Genomic DNA, 19,688 nt, shown 5'->3' on the forward strand with positions numbered 1-19,688 from the left:
CTCACAGTTTAATGGCTCTGGCAGAGAAAACGGGGAGCCTAAACAGGGCCTAATTTTAGTTCATGTCTGGGTAATGTTTTCTCTGGATTGGAAGTTAACTTCTTGATGACTGTATCAGTGACTGTGTGATGGATCTTCTGTCATCCAATCAAAGATGCAGAGGAGAGAGTGCACAGAGGAAGTCAGTGCATAAGTGCTTATCAGCTTCTTACAGCCCGACGGTCAGTCTGGCCTCCACTGAGAAGCCTCGGATGCTGTGGGATGAGGGCCCGTGTTTGATGGTTCTGATACATAGTCTATCTGATGGAGAGGGAAGGGTCTCCCCAGGGATGGCTCTGAGCTCGGTGTGCTGTCTCTCAGAATATCATGGCTTGTCACAAGTTGCTGTATAAGGAGGAGTGCCTTCTTCTCCAGCTTTCATGTTTTATTTAAAATGCTGTCTTACTCAGAGAGCGCTGCTAACTCATTGAATGTGATCTGTCTCAGCGTTGCCTTTCCTTCTTTTTGTGGGTCTCTTTCTCCCCCTCTGTCTGCGGCTCTGTTTGATCATTTGACTGTGGTATATGTGCAGATGTGCTTCAAAGTGTATGTGGATGTGTTTCAGCAGTTTAATTTGAACAAGGTGTCAGTCAAAATGCATAATCCTTGTGCAGCAGTTTGATGAGGATTAACCACCAATCGAACAGCACTTTAGGTGGATCAAAGCCACGTAATTAACTTCTCTCTTTCAGAGGGAACTAATCCTCCACCCAAACTTAGTCGCCGGCATAGTTGCAGCAGTTCCCAGGTGCTGATTAGGTGACTAAGTATTATTGTTTCTGTTTCTTTTCCCATAGATGAATTGTCTAACCTCACTAAAAGCCAGCTTTCTCTTACAAAGTAAACACGTGAGGTTGGGCTGCAGTCTGTGTTTGGAGGAAAAACACAGTGCACCAGTCAAACTGGCTCAACCGGAACGTCTGCAGTTTTTTTGGATAACCATATGCAGACACCTCACCTTTTATGCAGGTGAGGTGTCCACTCCCATTGTGTGACAGGCAAGAGTCCAGCTGACAAAAGAGTGCTATGTTAATGGCTCGCAGTGTGTTGTCACTCCAGGTCAAATGACTGCCTGAAAGCCTGGGAATGTAATTTAGGACGAAAATGTATGCAGAGCAGCAGGCTGCCTCCACCAGATGCTGTCATTAACATCCATCCATGAAGCAACTTTGCGATTCTTCCACCCACAGTTTGTTCTGCCTGGTCCTCCTCTGCCAGCGGATTGAAACCTATAAATATTTCATATTTGATAAATAAATGAAACAACCTCTTTTCTTACTTCTGGTTGCTCCCCTACCTACGTATGCAGGAGCTTATTATCGCAGTTCTGACATTGTTTCAGTCATCGCCTAAATGAGGTTTGGCTCAGGGACATTTTCATTTATTTTTCAAATGTGCATCAGATGCATCCTTTCTGCCAGTAACAACAAAAGTGTTGTTTTTATTTCAGTACTAGGTGCTCCTGCTCAGTTTGGAGCCATTACCAAGGTATATTTTAAGATTTCCCAAAGCATTTCATGAATTAAATATTTTTACACCATAACGGTGTCTCAGTGTGTCTTTGGGAAAAGAATAAACATGCTTTTCTCTGACTTCTCCACAGCCTATAAGAAGCTGAATGTTTTTCCAGACGACAGCAGAGTGACATCTCAGCCCATCATGTCATTAATGACCCCCTTTAAACGTTCTCTCAGCCAGTTGGGACCCTCCATACATTACTCACATGGGACCTGTATGCTATTCACTGCTGTCTTTCTTGTCAGACTGCAGGCGATGTGCATCAGCAGCACTATGGGGTCATGTGACTTTACGCTAGAGCTCACCTTTGTGTTCGTGTGTAAAAGTAACTCAACCTAACTTAAAAAACACAACCTGAGGGGAGTGATGCTGAAGGGCGGGCCCTCAGCTTTGAGCTGGAACACCTGAGCCAGAGTAAAGTTTAAGCTTTTCTTTGTCTGCAGGAATGATGGTGCTGAAGTCTTTTGGTGTGCAAATGCTCCAGCAGCTGTTTGAGTTGGAGATGTGCATGAGGGAAACTAAAAATAGGACGCGCACACCTCTGAGCCAGCTGCCTCTTCACTGCCTTTGGGACTGCCTTTGCGTCTCCCCTCTCTCCTCTTTCAGGCCTCTTGCTCTCCTCCGTCTCGTAGAGTGGCTGTTGTTACCCCCCTTCTCGTTCTGTTTTCCTACCTACCTACCTTCCTCCCTTAATCAGGCCTTGTGTGTCTGGCCAGTCCTGTGCTGGCATGAAAGACCTGAAACGGGACACCACTTCCCCTCACTATGGTCCATTATTCAACCTGATGGGAAACTAGAACACTGTGGCACAGTCCTGAAAATGTGAAGCGGCTGTCTCATGAGTCTTGGATTCAGTTATTTGAGGAGAACACAGAAGTTTATATCCACACTAAATAAAGATGATCTGGTGGTTAAAGGGATGCTAATATAAAAATAAAAATGTCTTTGAATAGGATCCTAGAAAAATGCTAAATATTTTTATATTCCAGGGTTGGCGGGACATCAAGCACGCCTTGGTGCAGTTGGAGCTTTATCTTTGTACTCTTTCTATTAATAATAAAAAAAAGCTTATTTCCATCTCAATAGACAAACTTTTCATCTGACATCTGACAATAATACTTTTGGCATTGCCCATATATACTGTTGTGGCTCAGCAGTGGAAAAGACAAACACTGGCAATGCTCTGCTTTTTTTATTATTATTAATTGTCAGTAAATCTCATGAAAAGACCCAAACCAACAATAAATTAATTTGTCTGTATTTCTTGTGTAGCTAAAGCCAGAGCTTTTTCCTTTGTTGTCCAAAAACTGCTCACTATTGCTGCACTGGATCAGTGACACGTCCCTTCAAACCATATCACCAGACAAGAACACCAATAATGGACAAAACTGCAAAACCCCTTTTAAGATTCAATACCAACCTTTTTAAAATGCTTGCTTTTTGCACGGTCAATCGTTCATATTCGATAAAGATTGTGGTTATGGATGATTGAACGTGGTAATGGTACGTTAGGGTTAGCAACTGCAACACTTTCTGCAGATAAATAATGTTGATGTGGCATTCACCACATTACCATGTGCCTGATTTACCATCCCTCTCGCTCCCACTGCCTCTCTCTTTGAACATCCATGACCTTTCCCCTCTTCTGTGCATGAACACAAATGACCCATGTTGTTGATTGGCTGGGATAGTGTTCAGTCCAAATCACATTCTTTCTTTCCCATTTAAACCTGTATATGAACACTGGATTTTCTTTTAAGCGCACACAGAGCTACCATGAGGAGATAATTGCTGAATTTTTAAGAGTGTTTTGGATTAGAACTGCTGACTGCACCTTTTACGTTAGAGAAATCTTGTTTCTAATAATAAAAACATGAACTATAATTGCAGGTCTGTGACGGGAGGCAAACTCCTGTCACCCTGTCTTTCACCTCGCTACATAAAGGGAACACTACATCCTGTGTTGGTACTGAATGTTGACCTTCAATGTAAATTGTGAGGTGTAGAATTGTCCAGTGTGAAAGGGCACTGTAGTTTATTTCTACAGACTGTCCTGGCAGCAATTAATCCACAGCTAAAAATAGTCCCCAGCAAATACCCTATTTTTTTTTGTTTGAGTAATGTTTTCTAAAATCTACAATACCCAGTTGTTTTAGGAAATTACTCATCCTTATTTTCAACAATGAAACTAAATATTTGTGATCCATTTTTTAAAATTTATGTCAGGAGGAACAAAAGGGCTTGGGACTGAGCAGCAGAGTAACCTGATTGCAGGAATAACTGTTGGCATTGTACGTTTCTGCAAACCACGTTTATGTAACATTTTTACGTTATGTTGACACCTCACATTTCTTAACATTTTATCAGCACTGTGGTGAATGCATGGTGAGGATTAGGCACAAAAAGCCACTTGGTTACGGTTAGGAAAAGATCTTGTTTGGGCTTAAAATACCTGGTTTAGGTGGCACTATTGCTGCTGGAAATGTGTCTTGCGGAAAAACAACCGGTTTTGTTGTTTGTTTGTGTCGAACAGTACCTGCTTGGCAGCCGTCTTGCCTAGGTGTCACGTCATCCACCATCCCCTCCTCCTCCCGATGACAAACTAAACTCACATACATGTAATCATCATCAGCATGTGCTTGCTGAAACGTACAATGTCAACATTTTCCTCTGGCGACTGGGTTGGCCACAGACAGGAAAGAGAATTCTGAAAACACTGAGAGACAGACTAATTTAAACTTGTTTTTGTTGGCTTTGTCTTTTAAACAAAATATTTTTTCTTCTAAATAGAGCAACAAAAGGCTTTTGTGCTCGTAATTCTGCAGAGGATCAATTCAAAGGTGAAGCAGTGTTACAGACAAAGATTTGGCTCTTTTCCATGAAGGACAAAAATCAAGCAGGCCTGTACGCATGTATGCTGCGTGGCCTATGAATAAGAAAGTGGCCTCTATTTCCCTCCAGACTCTGCGAACAGGAAAATTCTCTTTCACAAAGTAAACGCAGTAACATGATTATTATGGCCTGCCGTATGTGTGCGGATGATGAAAGTAATTCACATCTGAAATAACTGGCCGAGTTTCTTTCACTCATCTCCTGTGGAACAAACCCCCTCAATCACACCCTTTGATGTGCTTTTGTGTGTGTCTAATTCCCATTCAGTAGGCAGATACATGTGTCACACTGTTTGCTCGGTATCAATTTTGGAGAAAGACTCGGAGCATTCAAAAATAGGTTACGCAACCTCTCCCTTTCTCTCCCTGCCTCATCGTTATTCATGCACGTCCATTACAAAAACACATCTGCGATACAGCGCTCCGACTAAATTATTGTTCAGGAAATTACCTGTTGGGCCAACCTACTGTGGATGATTGGAAAAACCAAGGTTGGAGATGCAGAAAAAGTGAATATATGCGTGAAAATTCAGGTTGGAAATTTTACAATAGTAGTAAAGCTCTTCTGTCAGTCAAGCGTCACTACCCTGTGACATTCTTCGATAGTGGATGGGGTCATGGCAGTGATGGAGAGTGTGTCAGAAGTGATTAAGGTGAATGCTAACTAGGGGCCAGATCAGGACTCCTGTTAAACCGTGGATATAATCTGTATGGCGCGCAAAACCGAGAAATGTCACCAGTCCCTTGGAGGGGTTTACATATAAGCTCCAGGCTCAGACACACACACACACACACACACACACTCACACAAAGCAGCAGCAGCAGCAGCAGTAACTGAATACTGTTTTTGTCATACTCACTTTTTGTCAAAATTTAACAATAGTTCTGCCAAGTAGTCCAGTGAAAGACTAAAACACAGATTTCTAAACACCCTGTGTGTTATTTTCTTAAACGAGAGGTTCTCCATCTTTTCTCAGCCAAGGACCACTTACAAAATCGAGAATATACCAGGGACCGCCTCATGTATGTTTCTGGTGATAGTGTGACTTGTTTTCCTACACTTCTACATGGACTAAAAATATCTGCACCATCTCTATTCATTTCGCTGCAAGTAACACTGTACCTAAACAAAATATTCAAGAGAAAAGGCTCATCTGAAGTGTGTTTCAGAATATAAACATACACACATCGAGATGAAGGGTCACTCTTAGTGCATACACAGCCCAGTCGCCAAAGGGAAATATTACCCTTATACATTTCTGCACACCACAAATATGTTACATTTGCATGTTTCATATGTATCATACCAACACCTCTACAGTGATGTTTTTTTATAAGCTGGCTTTTGCCATCATGCGGAGGAGGGGATGGTGGATGGCATGTCACCACCATGTTTTTCTAAGTGGCCTTTGCAGCATAGAACCAAGGTTTTTTATACCAACACAGTGCGCCATTTCCAAGCTGCATTTGTGGCACCAAACCTGGGTGTTTTTCACTGCCTGTCTGTGCTTTTCCAGTGGCCTATGTGCCACCAGATGAACATGAACACGCTGTCACCACCTCAGTGTGGTTGAGAAATGTTAAGTTTTAATGTTCCTGCTGCATATACATGGTTTGCAGACACCTACAATGAGAACATTTTTTCTGGTGGTTGGGTTGGCATACATAAATAAAATGAGGATTCTGATTATGCTAAATTATTGTAATTCTAATGTAATAAAAAAGTATGTTTTATATCATGATGATTTCAATGAATTAATCTGACAACTTCTTAGAGACCCCTGGCAGAGCGCCACAGACTTCGCTTTGAGAATCACTGCCCTTAAGAATAATTATAATCCTGTGGAGAGTCAGGTGCTCTTTATCCTGTATGTAAGTCTCGTCTCTGTTTCCTTGAGGAGCTCTGATCCTGCTTGGCCAGGTCTGTAGTCTCCTTTATCTAAAGTTAATCACTCAGCAGACCTGTCCCTGACTCATGGCTGGCACCCAAACTGTGGATTTATCACACACACACACACACACACACACACACACACACAGGGCAGCTCAGTATCACCCAGCGCCCACACCCCGCCCTTAACGCACTCAACTTTCCTCCTCTCTCACCTTGACTTCACTTACTTGAACATGACCTCTTGTAACTTTAAAAAAACGACCGTCCAGATGTTGATATTTCTCCTGGCAAAATGAGACTTGAGGCAGTAAAACGACTGATGGACGGAACTGTAGTGCAGATTTAATCAGTGTTACTTTTGAGGCTTTGGTTCAGCTGTGTAAGAAGCTTGTAGGTTAAAACCACACGAGTAAGCTCTTTGATTGTGTGATAGACTGCGTCTTCATGAGGGTGACTAATTAACAGTGCCCTAATTTGGAAATCAGTCATTCTTTGGTGTAGAAGCAGGCCGTGATTTAATACCACAATCAAAATCAAACCCAATCACCCAGGCTTTCAGGGTCTGCAGGATTATTTTTGAGTTTGTTGCCATGGCAATCAAATCCATCCCATCGTGGCGTTTCCAGCGCATAGTGAAGGATTAGACGGTGATGTCAGACATCTGTGTCAAATCCTCCTCCAGCTCATTTCAGCCATTTGTCATGTTCTCAGATGACAGATGACAGCCTGACACTGGCAGAGGAAGTGAATGCACTGCGGCGCCATGATGAGTTTCAAACTCTTGTTTATATCCCACTTCCTTTTCCCGTCTCTTGGCCTCATAGCTTACTATCCCCTCCCCACCCCCTGAGGTAATATGGCCTTTGAGGTAAATACCATTTGTTTTGTGGCTTTCCTATGATGGCTGAATAATGGCTTGAAGTATGTGGCTAAATGAGAGTCTGAGGCCGGGGATGGGAGTAATCTCGCCTTTCTTTCTGAGCGGTGACACAGGCCAATAGAGATTAATGAGAGCAAAGGGGTCTTAACACTTTCACTGCTACAAGAGAAACAGCATCTGCTCGGCTCTGTGTTGTTTACACTTTTACAATCACAAACAGCCATTTACTTGCCCTTCATGGTTGCGTTATATTAGCATCAACACCGCCACCACACAAGTCTTGATGAAATAGAGCAGTGTACGGATGACACTGTGGCCATAGACGGGAATTTAGAAATACATTAAGGGCATGAATCCTATCATAACCTTACCATCTTTCAACCCTCAGAAAGTCAATACATTTTTATTTCAAATATTGTATTTTTAGCCATGTATCCTGTTGGTTTTTGGTCCAGACTGAAATATTTACATGGAAATTTTGTTTTGGTCTCCAGATGATGAATCCTACTGATGCTGGTGATCCCCTGACCTTCCTGTTCTGCCACCAGCAAGTCAGAGTTTCATTTATCCTGTTAAATATCTGGACGTAATCTTATCCCTGCTCATCATATATTGATGCATATTGACGCATCATATATTTTTGTGTTGTATCCAGAATGCTCTCATCCCAAGTCAACATATATCTCTGCTTTGTCAGTGACCTTTCACGTCTGTATATTATGTGCTAGGTATCCTTTCTGTATCTGCTGTTAATGTTCCAAGACGCCACTACCAATGCCAAGATATTAACAAAAGCACATGGTAAGGTTCAGGCAACAAAAGCATGTGGGTAGGTTCATAAAAAAACCCATCATGGTTTGGCTCTACATTCACCAGGCTCCCGGGTGAAAGCCAGGGCCCATCCATCACCCCTCCCACCCGCCCTACAGGGACGTTCCAGCTCCTTATATTATGCCGTTACTAGCAGTGTTTCAACAGAACACTGCCCATCTGTGTATCATACTGCCACAACAGATGCCATCTGGCCAAACGATGGCATATCTTAACACCACAAAAGGTTACGTCCGGCTATGTTACATAGTGATGCTGCCCGGCTGCATATCGTACTCCTGCGAAAGGCAGCTTTTGGTGTCAGGTGTCTGAAGCCAAAATCACTTACAAAGTGGCAGTATTCAGCAACTGCAACCGGGATGAGAATGGACTGAACAGGGTTTCATGCTACAAAACTACTTAGTTAGGGTTAGAAAAAGATTGTGGCCGATGTTAGTCATATCAGTCGACTCACATGACTTGCGTCAACCACTGACTGATGGATGAGTGACTAATGACTAGTCCTCCTACACTCTTTATTCTGAATACCTATGTTTAAATTGTATACTTTCCACTTGTATTAAGTAGTTATTGGGTTCTGCCAGTGTTTTTGTGTTGAATTGTTAACTTTATATCTGTTATTTATTTTATTTGTTTTGTGTCAGTGTGATGGCACTAGAATGTTGTTTTTCTCAAATGTGTCTGAACAACCCCATAAGGGGTGGGCCATGTTGAAACAGCCAGACACGAAAATAAACACTTCATTCATTTGGCTAATGAGTGACCAAATAACTAACAAGTGACTAACGACTGTACTGACAAAATAATACAACGCTGACTTTGAGTTTCACCCTGGACATGAACAACATTCTCCTTGGTGAAAGTCCTGTGCCTGTTGGTCCCATCTGCAACTTTCGTGCTCTTTACACCATGTCCATTGCTCCGTGTCTGATAATGACCCTGGTGGATTTATATTGGAGTTGGTTGAAACCCCAGTGCGTCTCTTACAGATGCTAAAGAGCGCATTGTGCGTACATATCTGATGCCAAGGGACAGTGCCCAAGCAGTGTTTTTGACACCCTGCCCAAACAATGTGTCTTAATGACTTTGGTGATTCTCAGACTTTTTCTCCAGCCCCACCAGCAGGCTGATATTTGTGGTTTTGAGTAGAATGTCACCAGGACTATTCAATAAATTGGCATAACAGTTGGTACAAACATTCATGTCCCCCTCACGATGAACTGTATACACTTTGGTGATCCTTTATTTTTTTTCTCTCGCACCACCATCAGTTGGTTAGGTGTAGGGAGAGGAATTCTTGTGTTTTGTGGATTTGTTTTATAACTGAACAAATCAAATCTTTTGCTGTGTGTACTGGTTGGTTTGTGTCCAAAATATTCCCATCAACCTCATCTGTACTCTGTGTTCATTACTATTTAGCAAATGTTGCTAATATATTTAACATGATAACACACTAAACCAAGATAGTGAACATGGTGCATGTCAACTTCATATGTGCTAAACATCAGAGCCTTGTCATTGTGACAATGATTCTGAATGTCGGCTTTGATTAGCACTACTGTGCCTAAGTTCAGCCTCTCAGAGCCACTAGCATAGCTGTAGACTGTTAACGCCCAGACACACCAAACCAATGTCAAAGAACTAATGGCGACAAAGGCAGACGGTTGCGTCGCCTCATGTTGCCTGTGCCTCAGCCTTTAAGTTGCACTTGAACACACCGCAGAAACTACAGTCAATGAGCAACTGGCACATAGGTTCTCGAGGGCTTGGAGCCAGAGGGGCATAAGTGGCTTTTGACAAACTTTACAGGAGAGACAAAACAAAATTTTGACCACACTTCAATCAACTGTATCTATTAACCTTAAACCACAACATTGCAACCACAGACATACTTACATGAATGAGTATTTAAGTAATAAACTTATGGCATATTAACACAATGAACATGTTCCAAAACATTTTAAAATCAAAAAAATATGGCAAAAATGTCAGATACGCTGAACAATGCAGATCTCCAGTGTCTCCACTGAGTGGAGTACGAGAAAGGTTCCTGTAAAGTTACGAGCTGCCTCTGGATGTGACGTAATCGTTGCGCAACCATTTTGACCGGGGCGACGTAGGGACGCCGTTAGCCGATAGCGGTGTCTGTAATAACTCACTAAATGGCCCATGAAAAAAATATTTTTTCCAGCGGATGTCTTAGTTACAACATGACTGAGCTAACTGGAGTAGTTTCGTATCCGACAACGGGAGGCTTTTAACAGATGACATCCTGATGTTAGCTTTGCTGCTGCTGTTAGCTGTCCCTGTCAGCTGATGCATTCTAGACATCGTGATTTCCCAAAACTGAATAAATACCACACATATCAACACAAAACTGCTTTGCTAGCTCAATCATGTTGTAACTAAGATATCCGCTGGAAAGAATATTTTTTTCACGGGCCATTTAGTGAGTTTTTTTACATGGCGGTGAAAGCTATATGAACGAGCTAACCCTCGTCTGCTGAGTTTTAAAAATGCCGGCTATTTTGTTGCTTTCTGTTGACGTCACATCCCTCTTTGAGTATATCCAATCAGCACCAAGTAATCCCCAAGCCCCAGCCAGGAGTCTTTCGGGTCGTTCTGAGTACCTACCCCGAGGCAGGGACTTGTTTAGCCCCCGTGAAAGTTCCAGTACTCTGTCCTTCGGGGGTGGTTCCTGCAATGGAGACATGCACCAATGGCCCCGGCCCCGTAAAATTACTCCTAAGTTCCTGCGGTGGAAACGGGCCTAATGTCTACTGTCTCAGTCCCTCGATCCTCTTCTGTCTCCATGTGTCCCTCATCAATTGCATGATCTGTCTCCCTGTCTGTCTCTCTTCCTCCATCTTCTGCTGTCTCCATGTGTCCCTCTCTCTCTTCCATCTCCTCATCTCTCTCCCTCATCTCATGCTGTGTTCCTTAATGATATCATTAATATTTATTAATATCCTACATGAATGCCCTGATACTAATAATTCAGGGTAAGGATTAGATAAGGTGAATGTTCAAACTTATTTTCTATGCAAGTCAGAACTCACTTCCTCCATCTTGTGCTGTCTCCATGTGTCCCTCAAGTTGATCTCTCTTCCTCACCTCATGTGGCTGTGTCCCTTAATGATTAACATATTAATATTTATTAATATAACATCCTACATGAGTGCCCTGAATCTATTAGTTCGAAGCTAGGGTAAAGTAGATTATGAGAAAGTTCAAAAGAATATTCTGTCCGAACACTAGGCTAGCTAGCAGGCACAGTTAACCAGATCAGACCAAAACAATGGGATTAACATTAGCCATGCTAGGCTAGGCTAACAAGGTAAGGCTCTCAAGGCATGATAATGTCTTACTGTCATCACTCTTGTGAGGAAATACATTCAAAAGCCACTCTGACTCACCTTCAACTTCTTCAATATAGGATTCATCAGTTTGTTTCATAATATTAATCAAAATCTTTTCTGCCTCAGACAGTTCCATGTCCGTGTCAGCCATTTTGAATGCTGTTTAAGGGCACCAACTACACTGACGCCCTTCTGGCTCTGAAACATGTGGGTCCTATATGTATTTTTCAGAGCCAGAAGGGCGTAAGTGGACTTACGCCCTTCTGGCTCCAAACATTATTCACACTTTTGTGTTAGGTCTTTATTGTTTTGTTGCTTTATTCAATACAGTTTGATCTCAGATAGGTCTTTGTGGCACCATTGGATAGAGCTCATCGAGACCTTTATTTTGATATATTGAACCCATATTCGCCCAAAATGCCACTTACGCTCCTCTGGCTCCAAGCCCTCGTTCTGCTCCTGCGTGAAACAAAATATGTATTCGTCTGAAATACATTTCGTATGAAATGTATTCGTCATTCAGAAAGAGAAACCAGAGGACCAACAGAATGGATTGAGGACACTAGTTAGTTAGTTATGGTGCGTTCGTTTTGTACTCAGAGGTTGGAAGTGGGAATGACGTCGCCTCCAAGTTGACAACAGTTGTTGCATTCAAGTTGACAACAGTGGACAAGTCAGGAAAAAAACATGGAGGCCCGCAAGAAAGCCTTTGTTGCCCTTGCACTTTCGGAGTATAGACAGCTTCAAAACCATCATGCACTCCAACTGATGAACGCCGCAGATGAGGATAAAAGATGGAGAAGGTAGCAATAAACAAATAAGATAAAATTGCTATAAACAGAACTTTAGCAGAGTGTTTACTCACTATGTATGTGACTGGCAGCCATCTGGAATTCGTAAGTCGGGGATGATGCGGTTGCTCCGAGTTTCTGAGTTGGAAATCCGATCTCAGGGTGAGTTCGAGTTTAAACTTCTGACTGGGAACTGGGAATTTCCGACCTCCGAGTACAAAATGAATGCACCATTAGCACATCAACAACACAAACCAATGTTGAAACAAAAAAGGATATTTACCATGTAATAAAAAAAACCCCACAACAACATGTAATCTAACAAGTTTGTTTTGATCTCATGCCCTCTTGACTTCAGTTGTTCGTTTGCTTTCCTCACTTTCGTGTTTTTGCTCTTGTGCAGTGAGTTGAACTGCCAGTCAGAGTGACTTCATTCATTGACGGGCTCTGCCAGCTCCGACCTCAATTCAACATAAATCAGCTGGAAAAAAAATCTGACAAGGGCCATCTATAGTGCCAGTGATGCAAACGCTCACCCATGGCCCGACATTGCCTTATGGTCAACTGTTGGTTTGGTGTGTCAGGGCCTTTAGACTTTTATTAGTTTAATACTGAATCACATTTTCTGAACATTTTATTTCCCTACAAGACAAACTGACAGGAGTAATATTTTTAAGTAAAAAAAATACTGAAATCAGTCTGAAAAATGCCAAGTGTAAGTGGCATGACCTCAAAAAGCAATTGTTTGCCAGGGTCTATGTAAAATAGTGTTTGTTTCTATCTTAAGCACCATATTTTTATTCGGCTGTGTTCACTGTTATTATTAATCTGTCACAAACTGACCAGAGAACAGTAATGCTTTATTTTCACCAGAGCAAACACCAGAATAGTGCTGTATTCATTCCTTGAATTTCATGTTTCCAGCCTGATATGCTTTTAGGTAATCTGTGCAGATATGTTGAATGCACTGTTGATAATCACAGAGCAATGGTAGCAGGTCAGCTGATGTGGATGCAACATGCCCACCATCTGTGTTCTACATTTAATCTCTGGGAGGATTAATCTGCTACTCCAACATGGGGGATTTCTTACGTACATAATGGACTCAGCTTTCTAAAAATACAAAAAACACACCCTGCAGTCTTGCATTGGAAGGTGACAATAAGATAATGACTTCTCCAGAGAAAAGAATGCAGTTTAATGAGTGTAGAAATAAATGTTTTTGGCATAAATATGCAGCTTCTGTTGTGTGGTGCTGTACCCCCCATCCTTTCAAAACAACAGATTACCACTGAAAATAGATTGGATTTCATTCAAAGAATTGTGACAGAGAGAAAGAGAGTCCTCTTCACTGCATGCCACATGATAGTCACCTCCAATATGAAACTGATTTCAATTAAATGAAATTCAGCAGACCAAATCTCCAACAATGATTTTTGTTCTATCAGTTAGTTTAAAGCACAGATTTGTTTTATTAAACCTGAAGCCCCTATGTCGCCTCGCAGTCAAATTAAATGCTCAAATTTAATACTGAGATTATTTGCTTATACAGTAACAGCCCTGTAATGCATTCAGAGCAGGCTTTCTCCCTAGGCCCTCGTTAAAAGGCATGAAATAAATTAACAGCGAACAGAGTCTTTATCTCGCTTATATGCTAAAAAGGGTTACACATACAAGGAAAAGTGCTCTGAAGCTATTTGAGGATGTTTTATAAAGCAATGACACCTCAAGGTATGGTTCAGGCATGCAATTCTAATTGCGCAGCACTGGGAAAATGTTGAGAGGAATTAAGACAATGTTCCCCTACTGATTATTTAATAGGCCGACACATTAGCTGAGCTCAGCACATTTTGACTGTACAAAATTTGGCTCAACAGAAAAGTGAAACCTTCCGTTTTCTCTCCAGCACAACAAACTCCATCATAAAAGGCCAAAGTGTAGAAGGTTCTTGCCATAATGTCAGCCTCCGAACAGACATAAGAAGGTGAGGAAGTCCTTGTCCATTGTCCCATAACATCATAACTGTTTACCTGTCCTGCTGTATTCATTGTCTGGTATCACAGTTCACAGACAATCAGTGATTATTTTCCAGATTTACGATACGGTGTCCTACAGTATTTTACCCTCTGCAATATACTCCGTACTCTTCCTTTGATTTATAATAGCCACTGCCCTGCTCAGCAGCACACACCGCTGTGAGCTCCTTTACGCTGTGGTGTAGCAGTGCTGATCAGTAGCCCTTGGAGGTGATTTATGAGCAATGGGATTTCCGGTCAGAACAGCTTAATTGAGCCTGTATATTCTCCAGAGCAGTCCTTGAGAAGGGGATAAGGTAATGAGGGGGAAAATGACGAGTGGAAGACACTTCAGCTGTAAATCAGCCTCCTTACAGCTGCCAAGAGGAAACGTTTAAAAACAACATTAAGTACACCTGCACAAATGCTGCAGAGCTTCAAGTTCACTTGACTGACCTCTTAACAAGGCAGTGAAGTGGCCTCTCTATTGCACCCTCATTTTTCTCCCTTCCTTCACCCACTAGTGGACTCTGTGTCCCAGGGGGAGCACAGGTGAGCATGGGTAGGCACCCAGCTCTCTCTTGCCCCCACTCTCCTACACTCGTTGTTAAAGATCCCTGGATATCTTTGACTAATTAGGAGCTTTGCACCCCGGATTCAGAACCTGGGTTTTGTGCAGTGCAGGAGGCTGGATGGATCCCAGAGGATCCCAGAATGTGTGGAGCTGCAGAGATAATACATATAACTAACTGTAATGCTGACAGCAGTTGTCTAGGAAAATGAATGATTGTGCGGTCGTTGTTGTATCTCAGTGCTGGCGCCAGAGTGGTGAGCTGATAGCTGAGATAGGGCGCCAAAGGAGTGCAAAAGTAGACTCGCTGTGGACTCAATGCCTGCTGAAGTCAGCACCATTGACTGACACCTGTCACTGCAGTATTTATATATATATATATATATATATATATATATATATATATATATGTGTGTGTGTGTGTGTGTGTGTGCACCTGTAGTAATGAGAACCAGCCCTCTGAGTACCCAGGGCCTAATTTGAGGAAACCCTACAGTTTTTGGTCCTCAAATGTGCATTCATAAATGAATCAAGAGACTCAGTTTCCAGGCCTTTAATAAATCCCTCTTGTATGGAGTGCTGCAGTGATGACATTTTTTGTAGGCTCATGCGGAAGTTAGCATCGCCCTGGTTCCCTCGTTAGAAAGTCTGTGGGATTTTTCCATTGGATTCTGAATTATTGCAGAAAATAAGCTCTGTGGCAAACAAAGGTTTATGATGCTTACACATTTTGTTCAGCAAGATAATCTTCACAAATGGACACCACTTCTTTGATTCTTTGAAGCCTAAATGCAAATGGCATAACTAAAAAGCTAGCGTTGCGCAAAACAAACTACACTACAAGTGGATGACTTCGACATTTCCACCACAACGAGGCTGTAAAGCCGTGTTCAGTTTGATGTTGTTCTGTAGTCTCACTGAGCCACTTGTTAGCAGCCATCATTTTAAAGACATATACAGGCTTTAAATTTCATGATTTGGGGTATGTGTGTTAACCCCAGACCTTATTTCAGACATCTTCCCAAAAACCCACTGACTTTGAGATGAGGGGCCCTCCAGTGGTGTCATGAGTAGAGCAGCACCTTCAGTCTCTTGCTGCGGGGAGAGCCCCCGCCAAAAACCAGCTAAAATCGTATTTCACTGATGCAAACTGCTGACAACAAGAAAACGCAATGTCTGCGCTCGAGGAAGAAGAAAAGACAGGCAGAGCAAACGAAAAAGACAAGAAAAGAGTGGACAAGTGGACCCCTTGCCACACACGGTGACGCATGACTCTGAGATGAAGGAACTGCAAGTGCAAAATGCTAACTCATTTTCAGGTTCCAGGACTCATTGCTGCACCACTCTATTTAATTTCATCATACTGTGAAGTGTCTCTAATATTGTGCTTACCCTCACTTATCCAAATGGGTGGACAAATTAATACTGTGGCTTTTTCTTAACTTTTCTTGGTTGTTTTATCATCTATACTTTTATGTATTTGCTTACTTTAAATTTGTATTTGATTTGATGAGTCCTTGTGTGTAGCATTTTGCATTTAGCATTTTGTAACAGTTGTTTTGAAAGGTGCTACATAAACTAAATAATTATTATCGTTATTACATATTGCATTACCTGCATTAGATTTAGCTCTTTTCACACTTCTCAGTTTTGGAGCCCCTTTTTGGTCCACAAATTTGCAAACAAGCAGAGATTTTTGTCAAATAAAATATTAAACATGTTGTGTGTGAAAATACTCAGACCATCCAATTATAAATGAATACTTCAAACACAAAATGAGCCTTTATAAATCAAATAGTCATGCTGTGTTACCTTGAATTTGCACAAAACCCTCAAACAAAACAAAACAAAACAAAACAAAACAAACTAATTATTGGAGTCTGGCTGTGAAGAGAGCATAGATCAGTTTCACTTTTAGTTTGGTTTTAAATTGTCCAGTTTTAGCAAAAATGCATGTGTTTGGGAAGTACTGAGCATACAACTGGATAAATGAGACTTTATAATGACATTATACTGCAAGAGTTGTGTGAGAGTTTATAGATGAATAATTTGATGTAGTTCTGGTGCTGTTTAACATGGTCTCCAATCAATCAATAAATCAATATGTTGTATGTGTGGGTGACGTTATACTTTAAGGGGTTGGTTCACTCACATTCCAAGACAACATATTTTCTCACTTGACTGTTATGCAGATGTTTTGGTTTTGAGAGCTCTGAGATTTCAGTTCCCACCTCCATACAATGGAGGGAACTGGAGTTTTGTTTGTGGTGCTCACAGCACTAAAAATCAATAACTCATAAATCGTTTCAGAAGTCAGTCCCTCGTTATCCTGAATAATCCACAAACCTGAGTGTCAGCTGTTTTTAAGGCGACTATTTCTTCAGTAGTTCCAAAGAAACCAGAGAAATCTTTTGCAGAGTAACTAGGACAGTGTATTTTTGAAAGAGATTGTTTCTGCTGCATTTTTAACTATGTATATATAAATATATATATATATATTTTCTACTGCTTTAAGCAACACAAACAAAAGTTATTTTCACTTTTGTTGTACTGGGATGGCAGCAGAAATCTTAGAGACACATATCTCAAAACCAGGACAGGATAAATCTAAAACTCCTGCATGACTTGATGGCACCAAAAATGAGAATGTGGTGTGGTTTTGGTGAACTGTGCTTTAGTGGCTGCTACTGGGAAACAGTTACTGTCCTCCTCTTTGCTAGCAATGTTAGCATCGTCCTTATCAGGCTCTTTACTAGCTCTATATTCTTACTCTATATTCTTACTATATAATGACGAAAATCTGTGTGTGTGTGTGTGTGTGTGTGTGTGTGTGTGTGTGTGTTTGTGTGTGTGTGTGTGTCTGTTCCACGTTTTTCTCCTCACTGATTTGGTCAATCCATGTGAAATTTGGCACAGTGGTAGAGGGTCATGGGAGGATGCGAATGAAGCAATATTACATCACTTGGCCAAAGGGGGGTGCTATAGCAACCGATTGAAATTGCAAACTTTGAATGGGCATATCTCATGCCCCGTATGTCGTAGAGACATGACACTTTGCACAGAGATGCCTCTCCTCATGAAGAACAAATTTGCCTCAAGAACCCATAACTTCCGGTTATATAGATTTTCCACCATTTTGAATTTTTTAAAAAACACTTAAAATCGATCTCTTCCTAGGAAGTTTGACTGATCTGCATGAAACTCGGTGAACATAATCTAGGGACCAATATCTAAAGTTCCCTCTTGGCAAAAGTTGGAAAACTTACTAAAACTGAGCTTCTATAAGGCAATGAATATTGCGGAGGGCGTGGCTCATCACATAAAGGTGTATAACATCTCAAGGGTTTCACCGATCACCACGCAACTTTGTAGGCATATGACCACACATAATCTGAGGGGACCCCTCCATTATTGACCCCATCAAACAAAATGGGGGCGCTAGAGAGCTAATTTCTTATCTAGGCCTAACCGCCGTCAATTTTTACTAAACTTGGTAGATATGTAGAACAGGACACCTCAAGGTGACTGGAGAAATTTAACTCTAATTGGCAACTGGGTGGCGCTATAACAACAGAAAAATGCTTAAAAATGGCTAAAATGCGACCGATCGCTGTGGCTCCCCCTGTGGCTGAATGTTTGTTTGTTTTCCTAATTTTTGGTATGACTAAGTCATGGTATGGTATGCTGTACATAATCACGGAAACTGTCAGTGTATCATTCTGTCAGTCAGTCATTCTGTCTGTCCCACGTTTTCCTACTCACTGACGTGGTCAATCTATGTGAAACTGCACATAGGCATTGAGGATTGGCATAGGTAGAAGGTGACAAAGCTACCAATGGGTATGGACTAGCTCTATTTATTCTATATTACAGCTTTCGTACCATTTCTACTATCCAAGTTCAAATGTTCACCTCACTAATCATCATCATGATTCAGGTAGCAAATCCAGAATATTTTTCCTGATTGCAAATAAAATAAGTCTACACTCATTGGTTCATATTTCAGCACACCTAAGTGTAGTTACATAATGTCAGACAGTTACAGTAAAGCCTTGTGTTAAACGTGCCTCGAGTTGGATGCAATTGCAACATGCTGTAACAATTTTTCTGTGTTTTTAGCCACGACTCAGATTTTTGATGCCGTTTCATCAGACCTCTGGGAACTTTTGACCTAGTAGGTAGAAAATAGTAAAGTTATATAATGTTAGATAGTCACGTTAGCCTGACAGCAGTGCATACATGTACAGACTTGAAATATTATTATTAATATATAAATATTATACTCAAGAGCATTTACTCACTGGCCAAAAACAGTCTTATCAGTCACGGACCCAACCGCATACAAAATAGTTACAGTCTACTAGACTCATGCACACTTTCATCGGCTTGCTGTATAATGTTCGTAACGTTGTCAACACTGGGCAAATCAGTGAAATTCTGGTTAAAAAAACAACAACAACACTTTTCTTCCCAGCTGGCTGCCAACATCAATAGATGTTGATGTTTGGTTAAAGTTAGGTTGTGGCATTGGATGACCAAAAGTCAATATCAGAGCAACATAAAAAGCCAAAGTCAAGTCCACATAAAATTCTGACAACAAATTGATTGATTGGTTGTACGATCTGTTGTCAAGGAAGCAAAATCCAATTTCTTCCAATGTCATCTTTACATAGAACAATTACATTTAGTCGAAAGGTATGGAGAACAAAAATGTCTGTAAAGCATCATAATGTTAACGTCCACACAATATAAAATTCTAACATCGGTAGCCATGCAAAAAAACACAGATTTGATTTTCACTGTAATCAAAATTTCACATCTTTTTTGATGTCATGTTGATGTCCGGTGCCAGCTGAGTTCATTTCGTGTGGATTACATCCAACATCACTTTCACTCTCT

The sequence above is a fragment of the Epinephelus lanceolatus genome, chromosome 7 (genome assembly GCF_041903045.1).
Source record: "Epinephelus lanceolatus isolate andai-2023 chromosome 7, ASM4190304v1, whole genome shotgun sequence".
Classification (NCBI taxonomy): Eukaryota; Metazoa; Chordata; class Actinopteri; order Perciformes; family Serranidae; genus Epinephelus; species Epinephelus lanceolatus.